This window comes from Scleropages formosus, chromosome 18 (assembly GCF_900964775.1).
Source record: "Scleropages formosus chromosome 18, fSclFor1.1, whole genome shotgun sequence".
Taxonomy (NCBI): domain Eukaryota; kingdom Metazoa; phylum Chordata; class Actinopteri; order Osteoglossiformes; family Osteoglossidae; genus Scleropages; species Scleropages formosus.
The window spans coordinates 8,816,678-8,824,117 of NC_041823.1; positions in this window are offsets into that span (position 1 = coordinate 8,816,678).

The window sequence follows — 7,440 nt, forward strand, 5'->3', positions numbered from 1 at the left end:
TAACAGCATCAGGATTATTTTTTTTGTTTATTTTTTTGACCCACGGTTTATGTTCTTTTTTCTATAATATTCATAATGCTGCAGATTGTGGTAAGTGATTATTATTTGTTTTTATCTGTTTACATGTAGGGGGGTGCTGGGGGGCGGGGGCGCAGTGGGTTGGACCGGGTCCTGCTCTCCAGTGGGTCTGCGGTTTGAGTCCCGCTTGGGGTGCCTTGCAATGGACTGGCGTCCCGTCCTGGGTGTGTCCTCTCCCCCTCCAGCCTTCCGCCCTGTGTTGCTGGGTTAGGCTCCGGCTCCCCGCGACCCTGTATGGGACAAGTGGTTCAGACAGTGTGTGTGTGTGTGTGTGTGTGTGTGTGTGTGTGTGTGTGTGTGTGTTTCTCAACTAACAGATGCTCATAGAGTGAATTCATATGTTAATTAATGTACTTTCAGTATATCAACATTTTTGTTTTCCTTGTAATTAAACACTTTATTACCTTCTGGGTGAGCTTCCCTTGTGTCTTCATGAATCAAACTGCAAAGACAAGAAAAGCAGGACATCTTCAGTTTCATTCTGTATGTGAAACTTTGAAACAATTCAGACTGTGCCGAATGCTAAGAAAATGCTTCAGTATCTCACATTTCCCAAGTCTGTGTATAGCCTCCGCTCCCTTTTAACAACAGTCTGGCAGCCTTCGTTTGGCAGCTTCAGATAGGTAAGTTAATGTCGTTATCGCTGCCTGTAATATAGCTTTGGGTTCTTGATACTAAAAGCCATACATTGGTCGCCATGGAGGCATGCTGGGTTGCGAAGTCCTTTATTCGCTCTTTTTCGGATATTAAACTCAAGCTAGCTTTTGTATAAAGTTTTATAGGCAAAAAAAGGAAGGAATGAGATCCCATTATTTCCTGGCTTAGCATAACCTTGACCATATGATTCACCAAGTGTTATCAAAACAAAGTGAAAAGAATAATCTACAGTTATTGTATTCCACAGCATTAGAGTTTGCAAGACTAATGTCTTGGAAACAAAAGTAGGGAAAGTGGAAGGCTTTGACATCACTGCGTGACTGGATTTGCTTGAAAAGGATGTCTACGCTTTGAAAAGTTTCCCTCAATATTTCCAACTTGAAATTTTTAATCTCACAGCCGAAAACTTTGAATTCCACAGCTTTTGTTTCACTTTCCCTTAGAGGATCTTAGATTATATGTTCTTATGTACTTTTACTCAGCTGATGGCAGACCAGAAGTTGATGGCCTCGCCAGGGACTATGGTAACACATGAACACAACTGTCATAGCAGAAGTAGAGAGCTTTCTGTGTCTGGATAAAGCAAACACCTGGCATGTTTACATTAACAAAGAGCTGCTTGTATTTTACTACACATTTGAATATATAGTATTTTTGTATTGTTGTATGAAAATTATGACATAAGCCAAGAAAAAAGTTTTTATGACATTTTTATACATCTTAAATTACATTGTTTACACACCAGCTTACAAAGCTGGGTCTAAACCTGCAGCCTTGTCTGTACAGGCACAATAGCTAAATTGTTACACTACTTACACAAATAATTAAATTAGAAAATTGTTTTTTGTGTACTGTTTATGAAGCATATCTGAGTACTAAATGATGGATTAACATTCTGCTTTTCTTTTGTCGTAGTTTGAATAAAGTTGTATAAGCTCCATTATGTAGAACTATCTATAATCACATAAAAGTACTTTTTCTATCACGATGGACAAAGGCAGCTCAAAAGGACCGTAATAATATAAAGTGGCACAGCTTTGTTTTTTTAGTCGCTACCGTATATGGGGCATTTTAAGACTTTGTGTACTGCCAAATCTGTTTCTGTGTGTGTCATACACACCATTGTTGAAGTACTTACAATGACTGCAGATTATCTCCCCCTCACTGGGCATTACAGTGTTTTCAGCTTGGTTCATGCATTATTCATAGAAAAAATAAATTGTCAGAGTTAGGAAAAATAAAAAAATAAAAATAAAAACACTATGCATTTTGTTCTGGGCAACACATAGCTTTTTACCTAAGAAATTATTTATTGTTTGCGCTCCCCTGAGACCCGGCTCTGACCTTCCGGAACTTAAAACTGACTATTGGCTGTAAGATTTACAATGGTTTGATTTTCGTTTTCACTGATGGATGGCCAATATTATTCTTAGAAGTAGTGAAACGATTAATAAAAAGTAATGTAAAACACTACTCGTCCTCTGTGAAAATAAATGAGCTAATACGTAATATGTATACCCCAGTGGTATGTACTGTGTGATCGCCTCTGAAACCGATTTACTGCCTTGCCAAATAAACACAGCCGAACCAGAAGGAGACTGAAACTGCAGTCAAGCATGAGAAAAACCCAGATTTTCTGTTAGCAAGTCACTCATCCTGTTTGAACCATAGTGTCTAATTTTTCTAATATGTTTCAGCTTGCATACATCTCTGATTTCATTGGAAAACTAGCAGTCCTGTTCCATTAAAATAACACTCCATAATTTTCACTCTGTATAACAAACTGGTCATATGGAAAAATAAAAAATATGTCTTTGAAAAAGTTGTTAAAAAGACGTCTTTTGTCATGCTTTAATTCTTTTCTTATATTCACATTACGTTTAAGACGTTAAACTCCAACACATTGAGGGACGCCTTGACCTCGATGTTATTCCGGAGCAGTGCAAGATGGATCAAAATCACGTAAGGATTTAAGCTTCAAGAAGTTAATGCATTTATTTACCATTTGTTCTGGTTTCCCTATTGGTCAGGTTTTATGGCTTGTTAAATTTTTACCAAAGAATGGTTAATTTACACAAGGGTAAAGGATTGTATTTACCTTTAAATTGTGCTCAATACTGTAAACATCAGCAAGCAATAAGATATTAGGGATGCGGTTGGAATGGTTAGGATCTGTAATTCCTCATTTGATGACAAGGCTTACAGCAATTAAGATGTTTAAATTAAAGATTTAACAATAAGTATTCATATTAGTGGAAAAGTGGAGACTGGAGTTTAGGTGCATCTGACTACATTTGAATGTTGATGGGCCTCTTCTTGAAGTCTCCCAGGGATTGGGGATGTGAAGTGTTGATCGTTGCGTTGCACTGATAAGCAAAATATTTTCAGACCGTAAAGAATTCTGTGGTGTGTGAGAAGGATAAACCGCAATCTGCAGCTGCACACTGAACTTGACTGCTAGTATTTGCATTGGAAATCAGGTGGAAGTTATGCTAAGCTCTCCATTATAGCCTCATGTATGTGAAAGGTCTTCCCCTTCATTTGAATATGGCCTCTTGTGCATGTGAAAAATCACATTAAAGGGGAGACATTTCACTTCATGAGAATATCTCATTTTTAAATACTGAGTCTTTCAGAGCGAAAGCTATAACTATGAGATATGGGTGCAAATACATTTAGCTGTAAGTTTGTGCAGTTATTAATACAGTAATTGCTTTTGTTGTTGCTGATCTAATGTCAGACTTTGAGTTATTGCAAATTGGAAGGCAGATTAACCAAGCCAGTTATATCAGAGACAATTTGCATATGATACCAAATTGAAATTGAAGAGAAGAGTTTAATATGGGATTAGAGAAGTCGCATAGTCATGCATAAAGAGGAACAGAAATGAAAGCGATAAAAAAATAATAATAAATTATTTAACACATTTTGTAAATTATTTACTAAACTCTCCGTACCGGTATGTGGTGTGATTAAAGTTCTCTTCACTGTGTTTAGATGCCCTTTTCAAAGGGAATGGGGAAAATTTGAATTTTGGGAAGTAAAATAAAGGTTCAGTGCTATTTACTTACAATATTCATTTATATGGTTGTTTGTTTAGAAACTGTGTTTCATTTTATCTATAGTGTTTTTATTTATCTTCTTAGTGCTTATAAAAAAATTGTCAATATTCAGTAAAAAAGCACAGCACAGCAGAATTTCTGAAATGTATTAAAATGAATTGGATGTGATGCATGAGGATGAGCATGAGCAAAGTCATTGTTATATGTAAAATACAGTACAGCCTTTCTCCGGGCTCTGTATGTTTGTTTCAATGCTAGTCAAAGGTATGTGCTGCAGCAATAAAGTCTGCTCTAACTAATAAATTAATTGTGTCATATGGGTTTGGTTACAGACTACGACATTTGAAATTTATCCATTCATCCATTTTCAATGGCTGGGTTTGATCCTAACCCGGAACTATTGGGCACAGGGCTGAGGAGGGAACACCCAGGACAACCTTGACATCAGTGTAGAAATTTATCAATGAACCCAACATAAATATACATATTCATCAATGCTGAATTCTATAATCTATCCTTGTTCTTGGTAGTAGAAGAAGCATGCAGCAATTACAGTACATCCATGTATAGTCTAATTATAATCTCAGATGTAAACTGAGACTGATTCTGTTTGTTAAGGTAGGGGGTTAAGTTTATCAATGAACGGTTAAGGTGAAAAAGCATTAGTTGCTCCATATTTTTGTTGGAAAGACGGATGAGCTAATTAATGGTTGAATGTACTGTATTCCTCAATGAAAAGACTCCAATATTATGATTCTTGGCTGTTTTAGAGAGAAACAGTATGGAGCTGATGATGTTTACAGACAGTTGTTGGAAGGTGACAGATTAGCTGGTAGATAAATCAGCTCAGTCTCAGGTCTTGTGAATCGCAAGTGGCAAAAAAATCATACCATTAGAAACATCTGAGAGACAATCAGATACACATAAGGGAGAGATGTGTCAAAAAGAAAATGTCATCAGTACAGCGTATCAGGAAAAGCATGAGCAGAGATTAGGAAGCCAAAGGATTTTGCATATACGGAGAATGTCAGGGGACCTAGAACAGAGCTCTGGAGCACCCCTTTGAAGAGGCTGAAAGGGGCTGAGGAAGAATGTTGCCAGGTGACTTCACACAAGCTTTCTGCAGGAAAGGAAGCAATCAACTCACTAACAATGCCAGAGTTAATCTCCTGGCCACAGTCATGCAGTCCATATGTGCAACTGTGACCAGGAAAAAATTATGTCCAAATGAAGATAGCTCAGAATTTTTTAAATCAGGAACCCATTACCAGCTAAAAATTAGAAAATTAACAATGATGAATTGAGGTGAATATTAAATTTGGATACTCTTCCTTAGCATCTTTGTTTTGCTTGTGTGTGTGTTTCTTAGGGGTTCAATATTGCTGTACACACATATTTAACATTCTCAGATTAAGAAGTTTATCATATGTGTTTCATAGTGCTGATCATGACAAGCTGATGATATTTAGTGACTAATTTCAGGCAAATAACAACAAGATGTACACACAGACACACTGGCTGAAACCGCTTGTCCTGAGCAGGGTCACGGCAGGGCAGAGCCTAGCCCGACAACACAGGGCACGGGGCTGGGGACACATACACACCGAGGACGGCACCCCAAGGGGGACTCGAAGCCCAGGCCCACCAGAAAGCAGGACCGGGCCAATCCCGCTGTGCCACCACATCCCTCAACAAGATATAGGTAATGTAAAATTTTATTTTTATGCCTCAATAAAATATTGATTTACATTAAAACAGAAGGGAAGGAAACGCTGAAAGAAAAAAACTGAACCCAGGAATCAAAATAAAAAGAAAATAATAATACTGATTTCAAATAGAATACAGCAGCAGTACAGTAAAAATGATGTAAGACAGTAAAGTGTTTCAAGATTTGGGGCACTCAGTTCAAGTCAGCATAATAACCCCCTCCCATAAAAAATGGTTTTGATATTATATTCATTATCTCACAGATGCATAAATATTACAAGTACGGTCAGCGATGTCTGGCTTGATTAGCATTTTTGTAATGTAAAACAACATATGCTTGAATTCTGATTTGCAGATTTTGTTATGCATTTGTTATTTTTTTCTGAAATTCTCTGAAATTTTTCCTGCTCTTGAATTTAAATGGGCTGCTTGCAACATGTTTCAGAGGCAAAATAATACAGTTCCCTTGTAAAAGGCAAGATGATTTCTGTTTTAAAACTTGATTTAGGGCATAATTTGCAATGGCAGAGAATTACATAAAACTGTGTGAAATTGTGCAGATAATCAGTTAAATCTCTCAACATGAAAAGATAATTGCTCCAGAAATTAGCCGTACCTGGGGTTCATTCATTTGGTCATGGCTAGTTTCTTATATAGTGATGATGTGATATTAGAGCTAATTAAATCAGGTCAGAGTTGCTGAAGGTCGGACATTAATGCTCAGGATCATTGAAATGGTAATTATAAACAGATCAGAAAGTTACGGTCCTTTATAGAGGCTTATTATATAATTACTATGAGTGTATACGGTTTAGAGTAATAAAGGATTATCGACTACAGAGAGTGCAGCTCGACTCGAGATGACTTGGCACTTAGAGAAAATAATCTCAAGAGCCTTTACAGCAGCAGGGTCTCTTAAACATCTGCGGCTGCAAAACAGCACTTTATTAGTTCTTAGCCTTATGCTGGGATTTGCTAACCCTGTTTTATAATAATAGATGCTGTCCACATTTAGCAGGTGAACGGGTTGATTTATTTAACAGAACACTTTTTATTAGTATCTTTACACAGAGTATATTTATATCATGGAGTATTGAGAGGGTTGAGGTTAACTTTTACAGGAGAAAACTTTTAGGAAAGAAAAAAAAAAACACAGAAAAGGGTTTTTAAAGCATAAAACAGGGTAAATGACCAACAATCATAAAATTGCAATCTAGTTGCTTTGTAACATAAAAAAAATCTGACGGTGATGTGTTTAAGTATTATTAGGCATATTACATCACTTTATATCATCAAACACAGATATACATGAATGCGTATATGTGTATATCTTCAAATTGAAGTCAGCAAAGCGAAAGCAGGACTATTGTGTGAACTGAACAAATGGTTGTCCATCACCTGCCTCTAAGTCTATAATTAAGCATGCAATCTTAGCATGACCCCACAAATAAGATTAAATATGTTCAATCCATAGAAAATATTCTTTTGGAAGTTATGGGAAATGTTGCATCATTTATATATAAATGGCATGATTATAAATTTATTGTTAGAAAAACTAAAGAAATGGTTATGTCTGCTTTGCATTGGGCTTCAACATACATCAACAAAATGTCTCATGGGGAGTACTCAAAACCCTAATGGGCCGTATGGTGGCCTCCACCACCCCTATGCTATTGCTTAATGAGGGGGAAAATCCAAAATCCAAATTTTGGACTGCACCCCAGCTTAGGGAGATTCTGGACTGCTGATATAATGAGAAAATCTGCTTCCTTTGGGATTCACATTTTCCCTTGTGCTATTTCATTCTGGTATGGCAGGCGGAAGTCCCTCATAATTACCACACTAACACCATACACACCATATTTTTCTCTTTTTTAGTTATATATACATAAAGGTGGGCGGTGCCAAAGAGTGGCAAGGGAGGGCAACCTCTACC